Raw genomic sequence first — 26,215 nt, 5'->3', positions numbered from 1 at the left:
TATATGTACACACTGCCTATAAATAATACTACACACTATTCACATATTATATTTAAAGTACATAAAATACAAACAAAAAATATCCTAAAATAAAATCGTATTTGCTGAATTGAGATGTGACTGCTGGAAGTGGCAGAATATCTGGAAAATCCAGCACAGGGCAGTTTTAGAGTGAAACATGAGCACATGTATGAGTAGCAAATATACAGCTGTCTAAAAGAACAAACTCAAATTTTGATAGACCTGAATATACTTCACCTGCCATATCATTAATAGAAATAATTACAGGGGGTTTTTTTTCATTTTTTTTCCATCTAGGAGTGACTATTCCAGAGCTTTAGACAAAAATTACTACAAGGAAGAAAACCCCCCAAAATTTAAATTATTTCTCAGGGACTTGCTTTTTATGGAATCACTGGTTGGTTTGGGTTAAAAAGGAGCTTAAAACTCATCTGATTCCTCCCCTCCCATGGCAGGGACACCTTCCACTATCTCAGGCTGCTCCCAGTGTCCAGCCTGGCCTTGGGCACTGCCAGGGATCCAGGGGCAGCCCCAGCTGCTCTGGGCACCCTGTGCCAGGGCCTCCCACCCTGCCAGGGAACAATTCCTGCCCAATATCCCATCTAAATCTGCTCTCTGTCAGTTTGAAGCCGTTTGCCCTTGTCCTGTCCTTCCATGCCTTGTCCCAAGTCCCTGTCCAGCCTTCCCTCATCTCCCTTTTCCCTCATATTTTACATATTAAGAATACCTGAAAACACCGAACTGTTCTGGAGCACAAACTCTGACTGGGACAGCAGAGATGGGTTTCCTGCTCAGCATGAGAATCAGGGGCAGAATTCCAGAGAAAAGATGGGAAACAAGAGCAAGGTAAAGGTTTTGGGGTTTCTGCCACTTTGCAGAGGCTCTCGGTGTGGGATGCTGTGGAATTCCCAGGCCAAGCCAATCCCTGAGCCTGAGGTTCAGTGAGGGTGCAATTAAGTGTGAGATTCAATTAGGGGCTTCTGGAGGAATCCTCTCTTCATTTCAACCACTATTTGTACAATTTCTGCATTATATAATTATACATACACACACGCACACACACACATATATATATATATATGTTTCTTCCTGCTTTCCAAACCAGAAGAAGAAACCCCATGGGATATAATTATACACACACACACACACACACACACACACACATATATATATATGTTTCTTCCTGCTTTCTAAACCAGAAGAAGAAACCCCATGGGAATAAAAAGTTCCCCTAGAATTTAATTCCTGATGCTTTTTTCTTATGCAAACAGCCTCTGGGGAGGGAATTATCTCTGGGAGGTTTTTTTTTTTCCTCTTCACATTCATTTAAAAGGGAGAGGATGAGACTTCTTCAAAGCACAGTTCATCACTTCCTCACCCATGGCTGTGACAGGTTCTCCTGAGGAAACACACTCATTCCATCATTTCCCATCAAGCCTGACACTTGCAAGGCACATCTCACTGTCACTCATTTTGCCCCAGCACACACTCCACAATTCCTTGTGACAGAAGGATATTTCCCATCCCTGTTCCCAGGGCAGTCCATGGGAAGCACAGGCAGGTTTAGGAGCAGAGGAACAGCACAGGGTCTTGTTGAAATCTGGCAGGGAGCCCCTCTCAGAGGAGAGTTTATAAAAGATATATAAGAGAAAAATTAAACCATTAAGTTTTCATGGAGTGTAGACTTAGGTGTTTAGAATTGTAAATTTTCTCCCCTTTCGCAAAATCCAAAGAACAAGCTTAAAATTGTAAATTATTTGACCTACAAAGCTTTATATCATATATATTTAATCAGGATTAGAGAGATGGTTCTCCACCTCTACTCTGCTTTTGTGAGACCCCACCTGGAGCTCTGAATCCAGCCCTGGGGTGCTCAGCATGAGAAGGACATGGAGAGATTCCATGGAGAGATTCCAGAGGAGGAGGGCTGGATGGGAGATTGGGAATTGGGAATTGTTCCCAAAGAAGGTGGGGAGGGGTTGGGATGGAATTCCCAGAGCAGCTGTGGCTGCCCCTGGATCCCTGGCAGTGCCCAAGGCCAGGCTGGACACTGGGGCTGGGAGCACCTGGGACAGTGGGAGGTGTCCCTGCCATGGCAGGGATGGAATGGATGAGTTTTGAACTCCTTTCCAATCCAAACCATTCCCTGCTCCTGTGGCAGGGGCAGACAAGTGGAGAGGTGCAAAGAGTATCAACAACTCTAAGAAATTCCATTGAATCCCAAGCCAAGCTGAGGACCTGAGCTGCAATGGCATAACTCACTTAAAGCTGTGTCCCTGGGCTGTATCCCTGTGTTTCCAGTGGGGTAATGGAGTTTCCAGGAGGTGCAGTTGCATTTCTGGACTGTCTATGGGAAGAGATGGGAAGAGCAATTTGCAGATTACCTTCTCCCCCTGAGAATCAAATGCTTCTGCAATAGGAAATTGGGGAACTGGGATGTGATTCCTTCAAGGCAAAGGAATATGAGGAAAGAGTGATTTGGGAGTAAATATTTCAGTTTTGGACCCAGTCCCATGCATGGTTTCATTTCATCATCAATCCAACAAACAATTACACAACCAACCCCTAAATTACACACCACCTAACCAAACACCCCCAATACCAAGTCACACAACCAACTCCCCAGGCAACACCACAACAAATCACCTTCTTCCTCCATTTTTCACCCACCAAAAAACCAAACAAAAATATGAACTATAATTACAAACCATTGATTAACAAAACACCAACCCAACACCCTTGTAGTCTATAAAAAGCATGACATTGAGGATGTCAATTTGGCTGTTACACATGCCCAAGGACAGAAGATTTACTCCTAACCTTACTGTTAGTTTTTGCTGTTCTGTGGCCCTGCTGGGTGAAGGGATGGGCCCCTCTCTCCCCAAGAACAGCCAGGGAAGGTCTCCCTGAAATGGGTTTTTACAAAGCAAAATCTTTTCCTCAGTGACTTCTCACTATCACTTTTTATCTTCCACAATAGTGCTAATTATGGTGAAAGGAAACCTTTCCTCAAAGGATATGGACACGGACCACAGATTAAGCACACAGAGATCATAATTAAAGCTCATGATCTAAAAAAAGAGTTTTAAATGTAATTCATCAGCCAGCTTAACATATTGTCTGAGTTCCTTCTCCTTGAGGACATTTAATGGTTTGTGGTTCGTTTAACAAATAAGGACATCCATATTTAAAGAAAAAATGTGAAAAAAACGTGCTGGAATTTCAATTATCTTTTTACTCCAGTTACTGATTTTATATATATATATATGAATACATATTTAAATCTGTAAATAAATCTTACTAGGAAAAGGTTCTTCCCCCAGAGGGTGGTTGGGCACTGAACAGGCTCCTCAAGGCAGTGATCACTGGGTGTCTCTTCCAAACTCAACAATTCCATGATTCCTTGATTTTTCTTTGCACAGAGAAGAATAAAAATTCCAGGTTGTGTTCCACTCTGCTGAGACAAACACACTGGACTGTGCCTATAATAAGCACAAGTTCTTGAGCTGAAAAACATCAACCAGCATTTCAGAATCCAGTTAATTATTAAACGACCCATGAAGATTTTGGATGCATGGCTGGCTTTTGTGAGCTTATCTGATAGACTGATTTTCTGTCTTTAATTTCTACAGATAACTCCAATTTCTTCTTTTTTCTCAAAAATACATGCTTGCAGCTGGATGAGAATATGTGTTTGCGTAAGGGGTGCTGGGGTGAGGTACAGCAGAGGAATGAGAGCTCCAGAAATGTTAAAAGGAGGAAAAGAGAATTGCAGACATGTCTGGTTTCAGCACTAAATCGAGGTCAAATTCAACTATCATTAGAGGTTATTAAGAAAATGCTGCAGGCAAAATAAACAGTGGCTGACACGCCAAGGAAAACCAGGTGTGTGATCAGATGGGCCTTATAACCAAACCAGGTTTTCTTAAGGTTTAAAACCCCACACTGCACATGATGCAGACATTTCCCTCTGCCCAAGCCCAGTTCCAAGGAATCAGTTCAGTCTGTGGTTCCAGCTTTGGACCTCTGGTGACTTCCCGTATTTTTGTCGTGGCACTGAGAGCAAAGTGATGATCCAGGGAAGATATTCCTCCCACAGCTCCATCCGTGTGCCAGGATCCCAAAAAGCTGCTGCTGTCCCTGTGTGTCCCCTGTGCTGCCCCTGATGGGGCAGAGCTCTGGCCCAAGAAGCGCGGAATTAAATGCGCGTTAATTTTTAATTTCCATGACAAGCTTTTAGGATTCTGTGCACAGCATAAAGGAAACGTTTCCAAAACAGAAGTGATTCCATGGCAGGCCTGGCTGGGGACTGACTGCCACTCTGGCAGATGAGCAGCAGCCCCTGAGCACAGAATCACTCAGTGCACAGCAGCTCTGGCACAGCGACCCCCACCAGGGTGGCTGAGGAATGAAATCTCTAATAAATGGGATAACTGGATTGTAAACAAACCCATTTGGGACACTTAAGAAAGGTTAAAGCCTGGGATTGATTGTTCAGGAAAGGAATTACTATTTCACTCCTCTCAGGGTTTGTGTTCCCAGCCCCTCTCCAGCCTCGCTGTCCCCTCTGGATGTGCTCAGTGTCCCAAGGTCCTTCCCAAGCTGAGGGGCCAGAACCTTTAATTTAGAATTTCTTCAGTAACTGGAGCCTGCCCAGTAGGGAATGAAGTGAACCCAGCTCCCAAGATGAAATGAGAACTGGCACGTGGTCAGAGTTACATCATTCTACTCCTCTTATTTAGGGGGCTCACAGTCAAATGCCACTCCAAGGTACCAAAGCCCTGCTGAAATCAGTGAGCGCACTTCCAATAAAAATGAGTGTGCTCCTGAGTCACTGCTGGGAGCCTCAGCATTAGATTAGTCAGGTATTTTAAGTGCTTGTTTTGATGCAAGAATATTTTCAAATGAGGTTATGGGAATGAAATACTCCTGGAGAGGAAGATGAGTTATTTTTTATCATAGCCACTTTCAAAAAAATCAATTTCTGAGAAAGTGCATTATGCTTAAGGAAAGTGGTATGAACAGGATGGAGATGTATAAAAATGATCTTCTCTCTTTGGTACAATACTCTGACTTTACTCATCCCCAGCAGATCAATAGGTAAGTTTGGTCCTCATCCTTTTACCACATCAGTTGTTATTATCCTCTGATTCAGTTCTTAAATATTGAATATTTAGGGGAAAAGTACATGTAAGTTTATACAGATATAAATGTATATGTGTGTGCATACTATAAAGTATAAATATATATGAGTATTTGAGTATAAGAATCGAGTTCAAAGATGTGAGAAGAAGAATTTTAAGTTAATTACAGAGGTTCATGATAGCTGTGGCTGCCGTGGGTCCCTGGAAGTGTCCAAGGATGGGGCTTGGAGCACTCTGGGATAGTGGAAAGTGTCCTGGGTGGGCTTTAAGGTCCCTTCCTACCCAAAGCATTCCATGATTCTGTGATTTCATTACCATAACCCTGCACCCTTGGCTGTAAAAATTTCTCAAAGCAACGTAAAAATTCTCCTTTGGACAATAAAAGTAGGAATTTGTAACAAATGAAAAAAAAAATCTGATTTTTCACCCTAGAATTTACCAATCCAAAAAAGTGATTTTACATTTGTGCTTCAAACAAATAGTAGTTATAAAGGGAACAGAGCTCCACCAGCTTCCTGAGCCTTAATCTCTTTTTCCCCCTGCTTTTTTAATTAAAATGGTCATTTTAATGCTCTTTAAACACTGATCTTCCTTTTGACTGGCCATTGATCCTCATGCCTAAATCCATACCTGCTTTGCTGAGCTATATCTTGCTGTATATTGAGAAATCTATATTTTTATGATCCGTTATCCAAAAGAAAACAAAATTTTAATGTGATGCAAGGGTTGATGCAGGATTTTATTTCTGTATAAATAACAGTGGAGTTCACCTCACCTATGTGCTCTAATTTCACAACTGTGCACACACATCATCCTGATGGGTTCTATGCTTGGGTTTTCTTTACAAGGAGATTTGGGAAAGACCAGAGAGGTCTCATTTCAAATGTCCTGGGAATGTTTGGGGGCTGACAACCATCCCTGTGTGGCCCAAAGAAGGATGGAGCCCTTTTCTGAGGTGGAATGTCTCACTGTGTCAGGTCTTACTCTTGGCAAGGAACAGTTTGTACACCACATTTTTGGTACATTTGTGCACATTGTAAATACACTCAGACCAGCAGTTTGCAAAATTAAATCCATGAGTGGTAATAAAGAGTTCCTTCTCCTTTCTGAGCCAAAAACTTGATTGAAATAACCAAAATATATAGTGGGCTTATGGATTATTTATAACTCATTAATAGCAAATAAATAATTTCATTGCTTTCATGTGGAGGGCTGTGGCCTTTCTGGGACTCAATGAGATGCTTTGATGGGACAACAAGAAGGATGTTTTGTGTCTGGGCAGCTCCAACATCTAACTTGGCTCCTCCCAAATCCAAACCCAGATCCATGATGACATAATTTCAATTCAGAGCCAACAAAAGCCCCCGAGGGCAGCTGGGAGGGGATTTTTGCAGCCCTTGTTTCCCCAGGGAGCAGGGGCAGCACAAGAGGAGCTGTGATCCCAGCCCCACGCTCACTGTCACCCTCTGCCACCCCATCTGCACAGCTGGCTCCTTCCTGGGGACAGAGCTGCCTTTGTCCCAGCAGCACAAACACAGCGTCACTCTGTCACACTGGGGTGTGGAGAATGCTCAGAATTGTTTTGGGAAGAGAAAACTTTTTCAGAGATTCTAAACGGGATTTTAGGGGTTTTCCCCCGCCAAGGATTTTGGTGATTTACAGAGCCTTTCAAGGAGAATCCTTGTGAGAGATGCAGAAGGAAAGTGTTTTCAGACAAAAGGCTGGAAGGAAAACTCCTAAATCCAATAACTGATGAGGTCACTCAAAGCTTAACATGGAGCAGTGAGAGCAAAACTCTTCTCTCTGTTTCAGAGCACTGGGTGCTTCAAGCATTTAGGGCTGATCCTCTCCAGAGGATAAAACAGTTTCTGTTCAAAATTCTAAAAGCATTAGAAGTTTTAAAAGATTTTGGTGTTTTAATAGACAAACACAAGCAGGAGAAATAGCAAGTGACTGTGATTTTCTGATAATTATATACAAAAAATAGGAAGTGACAGTGATTTTCTGGTAATCATGTACACTGCAATGTTCACAAGGTATTTAATGACAAGGAGCCATTACTGTTCCTCAGGGAATGCTTCAGGATTTCAGTCCTGGAGAATTCAACAACGCAAGGAGGAATTAGCCTGTGCTCTCCCATGGAAATTACGATCTCTCCCTTCTCTCTGTCTCTCAGCCTTCAACACCCACTTTGAACCCCATGGTGTCAAAAAGTGCTGATCCACATCATGATTCTTGGAAAAAACAAGGAATTGTTTTTTCCCAGCAGGTTTGGGGAGCCTTGATGATACTTTTGGCTGATGCAGCAATTAAATAACTGCAAATAACATTCAAACTGCACAAAACCACATATCTGGCTATGCCCATGATGTATCTAAAAGTAAAAAAAAAAAAAATGCACGTTATCAGCGTTTCAAAAGAAACTAAATAATCAGTTCATTAATTTAGAGTAATCCTGAGGTTTAAACACAGAAATGCTGCATCTCCTGCAGTGGAAGATCTTTCATGACAGTGAATGTTATTCAGATAAAACAGATTAAAAAATCATCTTTAAAATACATTAAAAATTCAGTGGCATAAATATCTGGCATAGAGCACCTGTAGCTATTTTACTTTTTAAAAATAAATCATTATTGAAATATTTAAATGCGTATTAAATACGGCAAGTTCCACTGCATTGCAAAGAACAAGACCAGGTTAATCCCTGAGCACTGGAGCTAAAATACATGGATTTTACTCTAAAAGGTAACTTAACATTTAAATCTTTCTCAGGGAGAGTTAGGAGTTTGGAAATCCAAATATTTTCTTGTCCAGGGCAGGCGTTGAGGAGTAAAAAATAAAGCAGTGGTTGATGGACAGCCCACATCACCTGGCTGCTGGTGCATCCAGAAAATACCTGGAAACTCCACCCACAATCCAGAACAGAACTAGAACAGAGCAAAATCCTGCATTCCACAGCTGCCAGGGAAAGCCTTTCCATCAGCACAGAGGGGAAAGGGCCACATGGAGCTGCTGGGAAACTCAGTGTGCAAAAGGCAGCTGGGTCGTGGTGTGATCAGCTCCCAAGGGGCAGGAAAAGCCTTTGTGTTTTCCCTGGACACTCTTTTGAAATAAATCAGGATGCCAGCTTCAGCTCAGGTACAGCCCACATCATTCCTGCCAGAGCCAAGCACAGGGCCATGACCAAAATCACCTTTCTAAATTAAATTTTTTGACAGAAGGAACAGATTTGCTCAGGTAGACAAAAGCTCCAGCCCCAAACCCACTGCACTCCAGGTGACCCTCTCTCCTCCACTGTGCCCCATGAGAGGTTCCAGCTCTGAAATCCCAGATTTTCAACAGTGACAACTTGCTGATATTATGGAACAGAATGAATGCATTTCTCCATTCAAATGACTCATTGCTGCTAAGTTATATTTTATATGTAATGTTATATTTTATGTTATATTTTATAATAAATATAGTTTACGGGGTTTTTTGGTTTTGGGTTTTTTTTTTCTTTTTTTTTTGTTTTCTTGTTTGGTTTTCCCAGCCCGGTTTCAACTTTAGCATGTAAAACAGCCTGAAATATCCCAAAAATCTACCAGAACCAAGACCTGCAGCTGCCCCAAACCTTGCAGCAGGCTGTGAGTAAACCCAGAGGTGCTGTGTGTAAGCACAGGGCCCTTTTTTTGAACACATTCATTGTGGCAAAACCCGTTCTGCTGGTTCATTGTATTATCACAAATGTTTTTGCTGACTTAACTCCTCGGATGACTCACACAGAGGCAATTGGGCTCCCGGAATAAAACACTGTTGTAGCAGTTTTTCCACATAAAAGGCGAGTGTTTCAGGGCTCCTGCCTCAACAGGGGTTGCTTTTTTAATGTATATAATCCACGTTCAGTCTCATCTCTGCTCCAAGTTGGTGAATAACCAACAAGGATCAGCTGAAACAGCCAGGAGGAGGGAGGTGCAAACCTATACAGGCCATCTAAATTTATATGGGAAGGAAATTTGTCTCCTGGGACAGCATTATCTCTGTGTGGTTTCTATGGCTGCTTGTTCAGGTTGCTCTGTTCCCCCTCATGAAGTCTTCCTCTCTGCCATTTTTTTTTTAATGAAGAGTTACTGACATGTTCATGTTGTAGCACAAATCTATTTGACAGGAGTGATTGGCATTTTCCCAGCCATGTGACTGCATTAACTGGGCACATTTCATGGGGAGCATTTGTGAACTGATGAACAAATGCTATTTATACTCTAATTCCCGTGGCTGCTGGAAAAGAAAAGGTGTAAAACTTGCAACAGGAGAAGATCTGTGCAAAGCAGGTGCTGGCTGTCCTTGGGCTCCACCTGATGAAGGCTGGGATGGGCAAACACTGACTCACTCCAGGCCGCAGTTCAAGGAGTGGATTTTTTGCTGCTTTTTAAGTTGTTGTGGTTTTTTTTTTTAACAGACACTTCAAATGACTTCTGGTTTGGAGTTTTTTTGTCTCACGTGCCTAAAGGAATCTGCCTGGATTTAGCACTGAATTCTTCCCTTCAGCAGCACAGTGTTAACCAAGGTTTCATCTGCCTTTTGCTGCTGTGACTCTTCTTTGCCTGTGCAGTCAGAGAATCGGAGAATGGTTTGGGTTGGGAGAGACCTTAAATCTGATCCAGTTCCACCCCTGCCATGGCAGGGACACCTTCCCCTGTCCCAGGTGCTCCCAGCCCCAGTGTCCAGCCTGGCCTTGGGCACTGCCAGGGATCCAGGGGCAGCCCCAGCTGCTCTGGGCACCCTGTGCCAGGGCCTGCCCACCCTCACAGGGGAAGATTTTTCCTGACATCCCATCCAAATTGGCTCTCCTTCCATTTAAGACCACTGCACCTTTTCCTATCACAACAGCCCCTGATAAAAAGTTGTCCCTGGTTTGTCCCCACATCTCTCTTACCACAACAATCCCGTTGGGTTTGTTGCTCTGGGCCTGTTGAAACTGTCACTGTTTGCTTTGGCACAACAGAGCAGACAGACACAGCCTCTTGAAGATGACAAAATATCATGATAATGTGAATTATGAAAACAGTTTTGTTATTTTAAATATTTACACGTTCACTCATCAGTCATGTCAAGGAAAAAAAGGTTTTGTCAGAGTTCTGCAAAACTCCAGTGCTCTGCTTTTTAGAAGACATTTTAAAATTATTTAAAACAAGAATTTGAGGGCTGAGAAACACAGCTAGTTGTTTTGCAATGAAATCCTCGAGTTCAGAGTAACTGAGTGTGAAAAGAGGTGGTGCCTTTGACACGGGAGTGGTGGGAGACATCCGATCCCCGTGGGACGAGGGAGCAGCCCCACAAACGGGGCAAACGGGGGCCAAGCCATGCTCCCAAGGACTTGTAGGGCAGTGTCCTGCTGGGGATGAGGCTTTGCATGCCAAAATCTCTCTCCGGAGCTTTAGATCCAGCAGGCTTGAGAACCTGATCCCATGGATTGAAAGGAATTGGGCGGGGAGGTTAAAGAAGGAGTTTAACAGCAGCTCCAAAGAGCCCTCAGCACCTGAAGCGAGAACAAAGGAGGGTCTGTTCCTCTGCTGGGCTCCCTGACAGCAGCAGGGTTCCCTCCAGCATGGAGGATTTGGGAAACTCAGCTGCAGCCACTGCAGGGAAGATCCTTGAGGGGATGCTGAAGGTGGGCTCAGCAGAGAGCAGCTCCCATCCTCTCGTACGGGATCCGCCAACGTCCACGTGGTGAGGAGCAAGTTCTGCACTGAAAGAGGAAAGCTGGAAAGCTTCATCTGCACCTGCCAGACCCTGGGGAACAAAGACATAGCAGCCAGCAAATCTAAGGTAAAGACGAGGGTAAATTCAGAATTGCAGTAGAAATGTCCAGCTGTTGCTGAAATCAGAATATTTAATTATGGGGGAAGTTGGTCACTAACTGATGGCTAAGCAATGTGAAATTGAACTATAAGAAGTTTAAATTGCTTGTTTCTCTTAGCTAATATTCATGCTGAGAGGATAAATGTGAGTTGGTTAGAATTAGGAGAGGGAATGGATGTACAAGGGCTCAACTTGACTTGTCAAGGACCTTGCTCAAGGAGCATGATTGCAGCACGAAGCTCTGCACTTTGCCTCTGAGTTATGAAACCAGGATTTCTCTGTTTCTAAAACTTCAGGTTCAATTAATTTTCCTCTCCTTCAAAGGTCGAGAAAGAAAATAAACCATATCAGAAATATAAATGGTGCTAGCATGGGCCTTTTGTTTCACTTCTGCATATCTAATAAACTCCCAGATATATTGTGTGTCTCCAACAAAGCAAGTCCTCCAGTGCTGGGCAGAGATTATTCTCACAAAAGGGAACCTCTTTGTCAAAACAATGGGAATAAGAAAGTTTTCAAGATTAAAATGTCAGGTAGATAAACACATTACTTTGAACCCTATTTGTATTCCATGGCTGGTTCAGACACTCCAGCAGTTATCTTTCCCAAAGTAAACATGCGTGAAATCTGATCAGCTCCTTATTGTACACGGAATAAATTATGCAGGGCATTGTAGGAGACTCCTATACGGCTCATTTACACATCTTTTGATAAATGTAATATGCAGATTCCTGCTCCTTTGTGAGGCATTAACCTCCGTGCATATTGATGCTGTTATTCCCAGAGATGACAGGCGCTCAAAGACCTTTCTGTGGCTCTTTGAGAGCTGGCAGGGCCTCGACTGGGGAGGGACTTGCTCAGGGATGTACAAACGACCTTTCTTTAGAATTCAGCCTTGTCATAAATTTTCTTCTCACTGTCAGAGAATTGAAGGTTTCAAGTGGTTTTGATAATGGCATAAAGTGGTTGGGGTAGAGTTTATTGCACTATTCAGGAGGAAATCACTCCTAATCCACCAACTACAGGAATTACTGGAAATTTAAATGACAAAAATTCCCATTAAGTGGCCAAACTCTTTGAAGATAAGTCATTTGGGGTGCTTATCTCAGTTTAAGACACCCAGCAAGCCTATTTGAAGAAAAGAAAGAGCTCCTTAAACGCCTCACTTTGGGGCTCCACTCAGGCACTGACGATCCCCACACATATCAAATCCACAATGAGGATGTTGGAAGCTTTTCCCAAGTACCTGTGCCATGGCAGTTTTTGTTAAAACCTTGTCTGATAGGGCTGCAAAGCAATAAAGCCACATCTTGATACAGAACATTTACTGATAAATGGGATTGAAATTATGTGCACGCCATTTTTTTGTGCAAAAATGTTATTTTTCCCTTATTTGGCAACAAAATGAAAAAAGAAAAAGGGATGTTGTACTCTAAAGGTGAGGATTTGTAGATTTTTTCTTTTGAAACTAGCAAATCTAAAGGAAATCTGAAGGTTTATTTAAAGTCTTCTCCTTACTCAAAGTCAAGGCTATTTATTCTTGCGGCCTTCTTGTTCTTACTCAAAGTCAAAGCTAGGAAAAAAAGGCCTTTCAGGGAAGGAAAAAAGGAAAAGCAGAATTTTTTAGGCTGTTCTCCCAGCATGTGAGGGCTGTTGGATGTGAGGAGAGCAAGAGTTTGCTGGATTACACAAGTCCCCTGCTAAATAAAGCAGCTGCAGGGCTGAGACTGGATGTGTCATTTGCCTGACAGTGCAATGATCATTCCACTTGACAAGGTAAGGAAGGGCTCTGCTACAAAACATCTCCAAGCTGAGACCTCTTCTGATTCCTGGTTTCACCCCAGCCAGGAGGAACTGGGAAGGAGTTGAGGAGCTGGGGAGGTGTCTTGGTTTGAAAAGCCAGGTCTCTGCTGAGGAAGGCAGGAGCCTCCCCTGAAATGAAAAATGCAAACCCCCTCCCTCCAAAATGGTTATAATTTTGAAATTAGCCTCCCCTGAAATGGAAAATGCAAACCCCCTCCCTCCAAAATCATTATCGTTTTGAAATTAAGGGCTCTCAGGTAAAGATATGGGAGCAGGAATAGCAGTCCTTTATTAGGGAAGAAAAGAATAGAACACACAGCCCCAGGCACATCTTGCAACCTAAGACAGGAGGAAGCATGAGAGTAAATGGATTTTCCACAAGGCTTTGGAATACTGAGAAGTTGAGCTTTTGCTGATAATAGAACAGAAATGCTCAAAAGGAGCTAGAACTTGGTGAAACCTCCAAAGAAGTCAGACAATTCTGCTTTACAGTAAAGGAGCCTCTTACAAGCCCCAGTGCTGGGGTGTCATCAGTGTAATCCTCATGTGGATGTGACAACAGCAATTCCAGCAAGGAGCTTTTCAGCTCAATCAAGGCTCCCTCGGACTTCCAGGACCTTGAAGTCCTTTGTGTTGCTCCAACACAAAAAGACTTACAAAATACTTCCCCCAAAAAATCCCTCTATGAATTGTTGGGCAATTGTTGGACACAAAATTCTTATTTTAAGCTTGCAGAGATGTAAATATTATACCTGATAAATTTGTGTCTGCAGGGCTGTCCAAGAGAAGAGAGGTAGTTCCTTGTTTTTCCTCGATTTGCAGTGAAATGCAGGCCAGGAGCAGCAATTCCATTAAAATCACCATCAGGTCAACCAAAAAATTATTGACTCCAAAATCACGGGGTTAAGATAATTATATGTATGCAGATATTTAATAAATGAAGCCTTATTAATTATTCTCTATAGTTTGAATGTGTGGGATGCATTTACTCAAAAAACCTGCAAGCCCAGGTGCAGCTGCTGGGGCTTGGAGCAGTGTTTCATCATAGAGAAAAGAAAAAAGAAGTAAGATTAAATATAAAATAAAATAAAATAAAATAAAATAAAATAAAATAAAATAAAATAAAATAAAATAAAATAAAATTTATTTTAGGAGCACAATGTCAGGAACAGACCTGCAGTGCTGCTTTGGCAACACTACATCAGTGCCAGCAATCCACTGGTTATCAGGGGAATTAATTCCTGGTGTCTGCCTGGATCCAAATGCTTTGGAGACTCTCATTAATGGAAGAAGATGGACTGGGAAGGAAGCAGAGTAAGAACAATTAAACAATTTCCTGATCCACTCCATGCCAAATTCTGGATTAATGAGCAAGATCAGCCCACGGCTTGGTGGAACACTTGATAACTCCACATTTCCAGTTAAATCCACAGCTCAGTGCATGTGTTTGGTGCTTGTTTCTGAAGGAAAGAATTATTCACACTCAAAATTACTTGCTGGTTGCTGGCATGGAAAAATATTCTTTGTATTTCTGTGCCCTGGCCAGGAAGCTTCTGGATGTTTGTTTTAGGTACCCATATTTTCCTGTTAAATGATATAGGGACAGCTGGCAATCTGTTTATGGATTCATTTACACAATGCTCCTGTGAGATGGGGAAATGTGATTAATCTTTACAGGCAGGGAACTGAAGCAGAGAGAAACCAAGGCTCAGATCTGTAGAGATCTTAAAAAGCCCAGTGACACTCCAAAGTTTGAAAGGAAAAACACCAACCCCACAAAAAACCAACCTCAGTCAATATCTTATTAAAATCTTCCAGCATCCCACTTGGTGGCTTCATCAACAGACTGCCCTGGAAGGAGATGAATCTTCACTAAACGATCCAAAACAACCCAAAAAGAGGAAAATCAGAAACACAGAATATTCTAAACTCAATCACCTTCTCCATCTCTTGGGCTGCTGCAGCACTGCCCATCTGCCAGCAGCACCTCCAGCCCCAGAGCAGGCAGAGGAAGGTAATTAATTTTTCTCTCCTAATTAACAGTCCTCTAAATGCAGTGCTGTAGCCAATGAGGTTTTCAGGCACCCAGAGCCTGCCTCGGATCAGGGGATATCACTTATTTTTGGAAAGGTACTCACAGACTTCTTATCTCATTCTGTCCTGACCTACTTTGGAAGACATCTCTAAAATAGATTATTTCTCCCACAATAATTGAGTAAGCAGACAAAAAAAATAATGCTGTGCTGCCCCTTTTCTACAGTGGTGCAGGCACTGTAAAAATGTGCCTATTAATAGGAAAATGTAAATTAATCTTTTGTTCCAGAGGGAGAAAATTGTCAGTAAAAGCTGAAGAATAGAACATTTTATAGTCATTCATGCAAAAAGCATCACAGAGGATTTTGTACTGGAAACCAGGAATCACAGGATCAGTCCCAGAATGGCTTGGGTTGGAAGGGACCTTAAAGACCTTCCAACCCCTTGACATGGGCAAGGAACCAAGTTTTCCTTTCCAAGGATGATAATTATAATTTCTCTTTTGGTATAAAAGGTTCTTTCATGCCAAACTTGCCCCAGAGGGAGCAGCTCAGGCTCTTCCTTCTGTCTGTCCCTCATTTTGGGAGGAGCTGAGGATGTTTGCACCACCTCCCTCAGCACGTCCTGCCTTCCACACCATGCTGAAACACTTTATTGCTTCAAAGAGGGTCTTTTGCCTTAGCTATTACAGCCAGAGGAAGCTGGAGTGATTTTTTTCTCTCTTTTAGCTGTCTTATTCCCAGTTTTCAAGCTGCATACTAAAAACCCCCATCAAATATAGAAATGGGAACCTGCACCACTACTGTGGCTAAGCTAATTTGGGAAAATAAATATCCAACTGGAATTCCAGGTAGGATATACAAATTGCAGCTCAATTCATGGAGATTGAAGTGATGTCTAGTGTAGCTGTTCTCTCACCCACTCTCACCCCACCAGCTGAGAGCTAAAGAAGGAGCTGTGCTGCTTTGCAGGCTCTGGTAAATCCTGGAATTAAGATTTTCTGTTGAGTTCTGCCTCCAGCTCTGGGTTCCCAGCACAGGAAGGACATGGAGGTGTTGGAGCCAGGCAAGAGGAAACCACCAAGTGGAGCAGAGGGATGGAGCAGCTCTGCTGCGAGGAAAGTCTGGGAGAGCTGGGGTTGTTCAGCCTGGAAAGAAGAAGCTCTGGATTGACCTCATTGTGGTTTTCCAGTGCCTGAAAGGAGCAAAAAAGATTGAAAGAGGCTCTTTACAAGGAGCTGACAGAAGGGGAATGGCTTCCCACTGTCAGAGGGCAGGGATAGATGAGATATTGGGAAGGAATTTTTGGCTGTGAGGGTGTAAGGCCCTGGCACAGGGTGCCCAGAGCAGCTAGGGCTGCCCCTGGATCCCTGGCAGTGCCCAAGGCCAGGCTGGACACTGGGGCTGGAGCACCTGGGACAGGGGAAGGTGTCCCTGCACAGGGACTGGATGTTCTTTAAGGTCTCCTCCAATCCAAACCATTCTGTACTTCCATGATAATTGATCTTCATAGATAAACAAAGGGAAGCACTTGAGACACACTCCCACATCCAGATTAAAATTATCTCTAATGGGGAAACCCAGAAATGAATGACCAACCCCTGAATTTGCTGGTTGTGACAATCTCTCAAGCTGTGGGGTTGTTTGAGCAGCAGCCCATGATGTTTGTCACAATCTGAACAATCTCCAGTTCCCAAACCACTCTCATTAGGAGTGTGGAGTTGGGCATTTTCCTCTGACCTTCCTGAACCAATGGAAGTTGGGAAAAGCCAAGAGGACTGGAGTTTTATCCTATCCCTTCAGTCAGCATTTTGTACAATGAACACAATCAATACAGAGCAGGATCTCCACGGGGTTTGGTTGAGGGAGCTGTACAAGGATAAAAACCCCACTGAAATGTTCAGGAAAGGGCAAGGAGGGAGATAGAAAGGTGGGATCCACGTGGCAAAACCTCACCAATTTCCTCAGGAAAACTCTCACCCTTTTTGCTGGTGAAGGCAGTCCTGGCCACGGGGAGTTACCCAGCAAGGGCTTGGCAGAGGCATCTCACATTATGAAAATCCCAGATTTTAAGATTTTGGGAAAATTCCTAAAGTCATTTTTTCTACTTCTGATAAAGGGGGCCCTACTGGCATGTATCTCATCTGATTAATTAGTAGTATCCTGCTCTGTTAATTAGGCAAAAATTCACACTTCATTGACGTAACACAATGTACATAAAAACCTTCTCATGAAAAATAGAGTTCATGTTTTACAAATTCTTTTTATCCTCCCTTTTATCATCCCTGATAGAAAAATCACACCAGATACAGGCTAAGGAAAATCCAAGTTGCCTCTCACAAACATTTTGAGGTGGGCAAATGTTTCCATCCCCATATTGCAGATTTGTTGTTACAGAAATCCTGCAAAGTATTGACCCGAGTACTTGGGAAATGTGCAACAGTCAGTAAAAACAGAGTTACCCGATTCAGAGTTTTCTGCATGCTGTGCTGAAAGGTCATTGTGGCCAGCTCAGCTTTAAATCTGTTTAAATGCTCTGAAACAAAACTGTGACTCTGGAAAAAAAAAAAAAAAAAAAAAGGTTGTGGGAAAATCGAGGAATGTTTTAGAGTTGTAACTCTTTAGCACCTGGGCGTGATTGAAGAAAATGGAAGCTTTGTTTAAACCCAAAAATGAAACAAAAGGCCTCTGTAAAGCACAGATCCATGAGCAGGATCCACATCCTGCTATAAGGGCACAGAGAACTGGGATTGTTCATCCGGAGAGGAGCAGCTCCAGGGAGAGCTCAGAGCCCTGCCAGGGCCTGAAGGGGCTCCAGGAGAGCTGGAGAGGGACTGGGGACAAGGATGGAGGGACAGGACACAGGGAATGGCTCCACTGCCAGAGAGCAGGGATGGATGGGAGATTGGGAATTAGGAATTCCTGGTTGTGAGAGTAGGGAAGACCCAGAGCTGCTGTGTCTGCCTCTGGGTCCCAGGCCAGGTTGCACAAAGCTTGGAGCATCCTGGGACAGTGGAAGGCGTCCCTGGGTGGCACTGGATGAACTTTAAATTCCCTTCTGTAGGGACCCAGGACATTCCTCTGGCTGCCCTGGGTGATTCCAGACCCTGGCAGGGGGCTCAGAGAGCTTGGCATGGAGTCAAAAACACCTGTGCCTTCGATTTTAGTCCATGGAAAAAATTACCAACTTCGCGTGAAGATTTACAACGCACAAGAGTTTGAGTAGAATGATAGTTAATTTGTCACAGGGTGAAAAAGTAGAATTTTGGGGGTTTTAGAATGGGGGTTCAAGAGGCAAGATGGAGGAATCTGGGCATGTCCTGTCTTTTTCCTTCTTCTTTCTTGTACTCCATCTTCTGCTTTGATGGTGGCACTTTTGGATTGGTTTAGAGTAGGGACAGACTGTCTAACATAGATGATAGGTATTGGAAAATTATTGTAAATCAAGTACACGTAGTTCTTAGTATAAAAACTAGCACCACCCCAAGGGCAGACAGTGTGCCACAACCTGACCTGCTGGACAGATCTCAGCAGGTCAGAGAAAGAATGTTATAGATAAGAAAAAATAAACAACCTTGAAAAGCAGAGCTGATAAATCTCGACTTCTTCTTCCACCGTGGGACTGGGAAAAAAAAAGACTTTCTAACACCTCAGGAGTCATCCCAACCACAGAAACCCGAGACCCTTCCAACCCAAGCCATCCCCTGATAAATCCACCTGGAAACAGCCATCCTTTGCATTTTAAGAAAAGATAAAATAAACCTGGTGCTGCTGCAGCTGATTGGATTTGGCCTGAGCTGGTTTTATCTCCATCCTCACCTGAGGGGCTGTGCAAGAGCAAAGTCAAGCCAGGTCCTCGCAGTGAGGAGCTTTTCACATCAACCTTTCAATGTCTTTGAAGTCAATATTTTTAGGGCATAGAAATTAATCACAATTGCAGCAGGACTTAAATAATGCTATGTTACCTCTCATGTGGAAAAGAACCCCAATTTGCGTTTAATTTTTTGAAGACCAGTAAAATTTAGGTTAGTCGTAAAAACTTGGGAGTGCCAACATTTTATTCATTATTTTTGACCCAACAATTTCACCATCTCAAATCAGACAAGGGATGTTATCTTTGCAATAAAAGGCTATCGAGAATCTAAATGAGAAATCAAATGCTTTTTCATGCTGGTTTATTTTAGATTAGAGAAACTTGAACCAGATGTAAACCTGAATTGCTGAGGCATGAGAATGGACTAAGAGCAGAGTGATAAATATCTGAGTCGTGTTGTTCTAGGTGCAGATTTGCATTAACTCAAATAAATTGATCTGTAAGCTTTTCTAAAACTTAATTAATGCTGCAGAACAAAGCTGGAGATCAATTATCAGCTTGATATCTTGGCACAGATAAAGGTGAACTAAATTAACCATCCAAAAATGTATGGTATCAATATCACTTTGAAATGATTACTGGCACAGGGTAGAAATGGATCCCAGCCTGAAACACAGTCCTTTATTCCCAAATGTAGGAAATACAGGAGTTCTATCCATAAACTCTAACTTTTCTTTAGCAAAAAGAGCATTGTATATTGAATAAAGAATAGAAACAAGAGACTAGAGATGCACAGACACGGTGAGTGTTTGTCTAAGCCTACTCAGTAGCAGCTGACTATTTTTTTCTGCAGAACAAGAGAATTTCCTGTTGAGCTGGTGGACAGCTATCATGAAATTGTTAGTTACTGTCAGGAATTAGGTGGCACTATTGAATTAGTGAGACAGAGATGTAATTTCTGTGTGTCTGGTAACTTGTCAGGTACTTTGGTTTTGCTGCTTTCTTCTGCTCCTTCTTCAGGCTGATTTTGCTCGAAGGTTTGCAGTGTAATTAGGTCCTTTTTATTAAAGTCCATGCAGTGCAGGGCTGTCTGCATCTTGCAATGAATATAAGGGATCCGTGCAAGAATGCAGATTCCCTGGTTAGAATGTTCACACACAGAGATAAACTGTTCAGAATACATCAATTGGAGAAGTTCTTCTGGAGGAAATATTTAAAATTTCTTTGAATTCACTGATCTATTGCAATCTATATTTTTTATAATGCATACAAGCCTGAAAAGTTTTATATTAAAGCATCCCAAATGAGAGTCACGGCTCCAAGGCTGAATTCCAGGCAAGAAATATAAATTAATAGTGTATTTTATCCATTAGATCTGAATCTCCATAGATCTTCACATGCTCAATCAGAACTTCCTGCTGTGACAACAAAAATAAATTAAAGGTGTTTCCAGTTCAGTCTTGGGGTTAAGGTAGGGATGGAATAATGGATGATGGATGGATGGATGGATGGATGGATGGATGGATGGATGATGGATGGATGGATGATGGATGGATGGATGGACAATGGATGGATGATGGATGGATGGATGGATGGATGATGGATGGATGGATGGATGGATGGATGGATGGATGGATGATGGATGGATGGATGGATGGATGGATGGATGGATGGATGGTTGAAGGGTTCTGTGATTTCCTTTTTACCTGTGATTTCCTTTTCATTCTGTGATTTTTCTCTTAATGCCAAACCGCATCCTGTGGAAGCTAAAAATACACAAGTGATTGTCTTGTCCTCAGCACCATCTTCTCCATCATCCCTGATCCTCCTAAAAGCATTCCAGGTTTCCTATCAGCCTTCCACACAGTGTTGTTTAAAGGAAATGGCTCCACTGGAAGGTTTTCCAGTGCTATTTGCATAATCTACAAGTGCCCAGTTAATGTTATAAGAGGGCAGAGGCTGCCACACACTTCAACCTCTGCTTCAGTGAGGCATTAAAAACTTTCCAAGACAGGAACAGAGTATCCCAGAGATGAGTTTAGATCTCTTCAGTCGATTGTATTGATCAAACACTGCTCCATTTTAAACTCTGAGTCAGATAGCCCTAATTTGTTTATAAAAGGGTCTCTTTGAAGGTAGTCTTAATTAAGTAGAAGGAAAATGAGCCTGTCATTGATGAGAGAAGAGCAATATGGACAGCTAAATAAATATCCCACCACCAAAAACATCTGCTGGTGGTAAAGCTTTTCAAGAGAATGATTTGGGAATCACTGAATATAAAGGTATTTGTCCTTTGATCAAGGACTCCTGCTCAATTCCCAATGGGATAACAGACAGCTCCTCTCTGGCTGTACCCATGGAATGGCAATGAGGGTGTGCATGCAGTGCACTGGGAAATTCAGCCTCAAAAATGTCATTTATACAAATGTTTGGGGACTGCCCTGCACCAGGAGACCCATTCCCATTGGGGCCTCTGGGAGCTGCTGGGATTCATGGAAACCACACCAGTCCTGTGGCTCATGGGGACAGGATTATAAATGACAAACAGCATCTCCTGCTGAGCTAAGAACTGATGACAAAAATGGGAATAAATTGGATTTCACCTCTCCTGTCCAGCTGCTTTGGGTGTGGTGGGCACAGGACCCTGTAGGCTTCATTACACCTTGCAATAAAATACTACAGACTCCAAATCTTCCCCCTCTGAAGGTAATTCTGTCACAGAGTATTTAGGAATATTGGCTTGTTGCTTCATTTTTGCAGTTCCTTTGAAGTCATCAATATCCCAGGTTCATTTGGTGGCAGAGCTAGCTCAGGGGAGAGGAGAAGGATGTGTCATGGATTCAATTCCACAGCTAACTGCTTATTGGGACTCTGATCCTCTAACCTTAATCAAGGGAAACTGCTGGCCTTGGCAAGGCAGGGGGAAAATGCTCCAGGAGGCTTCTTTGAGTTGTTTTCATCCTGTTGCTCATTATTTGAAGATTATATATCCAGTAAGAGCAATAATAGGAGGTTGTTTTTATGTCCCTCCAAGAGTCATCAAGGACATCTAACAGGAAGGAAAGCCTTTCCTATAAAGTGCAGGGAATTGCTTCCCAGCAACAGGACCAGCTTGTGGGGCTTTTATTTCCATTTCTTTTATTAACTATTAATAATGATATATGCTCTTTGAAGTACACTCTGTTTACACATAAAGAGCATAATGGAACAGCAATGATGAGACAGAAGGTATATCTGGGTTTCTAAACAAAACATTTTTAAATTATAAAGTAGTACAAAAGCAAAGAAAATGCAGGGAAAAAATTGGTCAGTTGGGATGCTGTTGCTGCCTTTTGGGACTATGTGAAGATTGCTGACTAGATTAGATTAAAACCACCATAGCACACAATTAAATTTTCATGGAAAATATTAATTTTAAATATTGATGACAGTCTTTTCTTTCAAACCACTTTTAAAAAAATAAGTGTAGCAGCTCAGTGGTATCAGTGAAATACTGTGGCACAAGTGAGAGTTAGGACAGATAATTTCCATTCTGTGCCAGCAGAAATTGCTGGGAAATCCAGCTCTGTTGGGATTTGGGGTGGGATGGCAGCAGTGTCACCTCTGTGTGACAACTTCTCCAAGGCTTGGTCACACTTTGCCATGAGGTTAATTAATAGCTAAATAAGAGGCACAGGGTGTGTAAGATCCACAGCCAGAATGTGTTTTTTGCATGGAGCCTTCACCTCAAACTGCTGAAGATTTTAGAAATTGTCCAAATGACAGAGGAGACCATGGAGCTGCTCCAAGCCCCTCTGGAGCCAGGCTGGGAGAGCTGGGGGGCTCACCTGGAGAGGAGCAGCTCCAGGGAGAGCTCAGAGCCCTGCCAGGGCCTGAAGGGGCTCCAGGAGAGCTGGAGAGAGACTGGGGACAAGGCCTGGAGGGACAGGACACAGGGAATGGCTCCCACTGCCAGAGGGCAGGGCTGGATGGGAGATTGGGAATTAGGAATTCCTGGCTGTGAGGGTGGGGAGGCCCCAGAGCAGCTGAGGCTGCCCCTGGATCCCTGGCAGTGCCCAAGGCCAGGCTGGACACTGGGGCTGGGAGCACCTGGGACAGGGGAAGGTGTCCCTGCCATAGCAGGAGGTTGGAAGTGAATAATCTTTATGAGCCCTTCCAACCCAAGCAATTCTGCATTTCCTCTGACAGGCAGTGACTTCCCTGATGGGGTGGAGAGGTTGTTTTTGCAGACAGCCCTTATTCCACTCCAAACTAATCTCTCCTGCTCTCTGCCTGACATCTCCCTCACTGTGCCCTCACGGAGCCTCCAAGGACCATGGAAAAATACACACAAGAGATGAGAGTTATGCAACTCCTTGTTCCAGCCACAATCCCTCCCTGCTGCTGGCCAGGGAGTTTCTGGCTTTGTGGGGATCCTGCTCCCACACCTCCAGCTCTGCTGGGCCTGGCTTTGCCAAGCTCTGATCCCAAAGGCACAGCAAGGAGCAGATTAGGGGCAGAGAGGTCACGTGCAGGGCAGGAACTGCAGGTAGCAATAGGTTTTCTGGTTTTGTTCCTTTTTAAGGGTCTCAGGAACCATGGATTGCCTCAAACAGTGGGGTTTTTTTAAGTTTTACCAAAAAGGCAGGAAAAGCAGTGCTGTGTTACCTAGAAGGTAAAATGTAAAGGGGGAAAAAAATCATTTATAGGGCTTGTGTATGCACTTATTGAGGATATAATTAAAAAAGCAAACAGGAAGCAGAAAGGAGGAATGTTAGACAGAAACAAGGAGAAAACAAAGAGCAGCAGTGAGACAGTCCTTTCAGTGGATGCAAAATGGCACTGAAGCCAACACTCTCCCACCTTCTTCATCTCATTTGTCTCAGAGAAATCCTCAGGACTGAGCTCCATGAAAGTCACCAGTGCAGGAAAAAAGTAAATCCTGAGGGAAAACACACGGTGGGGATCTGAGAGAGCTCACACTGATGGTCTGGGAGAGGGTGACCACCTTCCTCCCATCCCCACAGCAGCTTGAAAACCCTAAAGAGGTTTCATTTAACCTGGAACTATGGAAACTGAAATTACCAATGAGAAAAAAAGACCACTAAAAAATTGTACTAGAGGTGTTTCATTGTTGGGACAGCTTTGCTCTTCTCCAAAACTCACTGTCAAAGGCAACCAGCACTGCCAGGCATAAGAGTGAAAGGAATGTCACCACAAAATCAGGGAAAGGATTGGGTTGGAAGGGACCCTAAAGCTCATCTTGTCCCACCCCCTGCCATGGACAGGGACACTTTTGTGGTTGATATGAACTCACTGCTAGCACCCGGATCTGCTGCTGAACTCCAGAAAAGCACTGAGCTCAGAGGAAATCCTGCTGGGAATTCAGTCCCAGGGAGCTGTGCTCCTGCCCTGCCTGCTCCAGGGTGGAAGCCCTGACCTGCAAAGGGCTCTGGCTTTGCCCTCTGCTGTCCTTCCTGCTGTGGGTGCCAAGAAATGTCCCTGAATGCCCGCAGGAGGAAATCTGGTGGAGTGCTGCTGCCTTCTGGATTCATTCTGGCCCTCACCACAAGACGAGGTGAGGACACAAATGCATCTTCTGGGTCAAACCTTGGCCACAAAAGTTGGTGGCAGAAAACTCTTTGACTTCCTTTTGCTGTTTCAGAGGGGTCAAGATTTCTATCTCACTTTAAAAACCCCTAAACCCAACAAGAATTTCCCTCTGCCCCTGCACTCCCCTGAAACTGGGAGAATAACAGAGAGCAATTAACAGAATTTGTTGTTTTATTTTGATGGATGGCTGGGCTGAAGAAAAACACTGGATTTTTTTTTTTCATTGAGGTTAATGTGCCTCATTCAAATAACTTAAAAATAAATAATCGCCCCCTGTTTTCTTCTTATTACATTTTTTGTTAGGATTCCTTGCAGTGGGAGCCAGACCTTGTCTCTGTTGCCATGGAAGTCTTGTCTTAAGCTTTACCAGAGGAAAGAGTTTAAAAATGTAAATGGGAGATTGACTCAAAAGATATTCATTGTTTGTACAAAATGCATTGTAATTTCATTCTTTTCTTACTACATATCTTCTTTGTAATATCAGAATAGACTTGTAATGTAAGTTTCAAACTTAGAACAGAATTTTTACATCAGAAAATAATTGTCTCAGTAATTATGTGGGATTTTTTTTAAATTGTGGTCAAGAGAGACTGGTAAGGAGACTTGTGAAGGAGGAAAGAACAGTGCACAACTCACTGGCTTTATCAGTCCAGGGAGTAAAAATATCCTGAGTTTTTGAAAACTTCTTTTAAATTTATGTCCTTTGAAGAGAGAAAAAAAGCATTATTTCAAGGAACTTGGAGTTTCTCTGTTAGGAATGATACTCAAAACATAGATTTACAACTAAGCCCATTTTGTCTTAAACATTCTGGATTATTGAGAAAGGAGTATTATTTCCTATTTGTAGAGCTAAATTAGAATCTTTGAGCAAGTACCCTGGAAACTATTTTTTTTTTCAAAACTGCATACATTACTTGATTTCTGTTGGGGTTTTTGGTTGGTTTTTTTTTTAACAGTAATTGTCTCAAATCCATGAGAAAAAAAAAAAAGCACTGAAATTTGCTATGAAATTAAATTATAAGAATATTGGAGATAAATTAGCAATGAATGTTTTCAGGCAGTGGGATGGTGGATAGACAGACAGCTGTAGATTGATAGATCTCCAGATTATTTATTTATTATTATTTATTCAGGGATTGGAAACCCATTTGGAATATTCTCCTGAACTGCCCTGGAATCACAGCAAAACTGTTCAGCCAGAAAAGTACAGAGGGACTAAAACTCGAGTTATGATATTTGTGCTGGGAATCTAAAGAGTTTTGGCTGCTGCAATACAGAGACTACTTGGAGCAATTAAATTCCTGTGTCACTCTTGATTACATCAGAAAGGTGGGGCAAGCAGAGGAAAATGCAGTAGTGGAGTCTCTTTGATAATCAGATTTATGTTCTTAAGCTCCACAGAAACTTTTGAAAATGGATTATAAGCAACTCAGTCACTTAGATAACACAATAATTTCTTGGGAAAGTACCCTGAAACACCCAATAACCCAGAAATAGCTTTAGCCAGCCATGGACAATGGGAGAAAAAGGAAGCAAAACCCATTCTCTGGCTCTGCCATGGCTTTTGAAGCTCCCTAAATTCCAGCTTGGTGCTACTCTTGGAACCTCTTTGGTTTCTTTTGTTTATTTGGACACGACTCATGCCTGTGACCTTATTTTGTTCAGTCACCAACATAACAAACCAGGTTTTTTATGCATGACTTGCTCATTAGTGGCTGCTTCAAACACCCCATCTCCCGGTACATAATCCAATTTTAAGAATAATTGGGAAAATGATGTCGCGTAATTAGCATTCCGAAATCTGGTTTAATCCGTGTGGCTCTGGGTCAGTTGGGGAGAAGCAATTTCAATTAGTGAGGAATTGCCTGGGCTGGGGGAGCAGGGAGGGGGTGTTACACAACCCTGCAGTGTCACCTCCTGCTGGTTTTTGGGTGGTTTTTTTCACTTTTGTTGAGATTTGGATTGAA

General features: G+C 42.8%; 1 long non-coding RNA gene across 6 annotated transcripts in view; it reads right to left on the bottom strand.

Moving 5' to 3' along the window:
* The window catches only part of LOC120512761, a 30,591-nt gene extending 27,099 nt beyond the window's left edge, over positions 1-3,492 (bottom strand). For 5 of the 6 annotated variants that reach the window (XR_005630116.1, XR_005630117.1, XR_005630114.1 and 2 more), the window contains exons 1-2: positions 3,323-3,492; positions 2,284-2,368 (exon numbers count right to left, since the gene is read on the bottom strand). This is a non-coding gene — a long non-coding RNA (uncharacterized LOC120512761). The remainder of the gene's footprint in view (positions 1-2,283; positions 2,369-3,322) is intronic. The other variant, XR_005630118.1, reaches the window with a different exon arrangement.
* Between the last annotated feature and the right edge of the window lie 22,723 nt (positions 3,493-26,215).

The sequence above is a fragment of the Passer montanus genome, unplaced genomic scaffold, assembly GCF_014805655.1.
Source record: "Passer montanus isolate IOZ18808 unplaced genomic scaffold, ASM1480565v1 scaffold77, whole genome shotgun sequence".
NCBI lineage: Eukaryota > Metazoa > Chordata > Aves > Passeriformes > Passeridae > Passer > Passer montanus.
The sequence above is the reverse complement of the archived record's forward strand: the minus strand, read 5'-3'. Positions and strand labels throughout refer to the sequence as shown.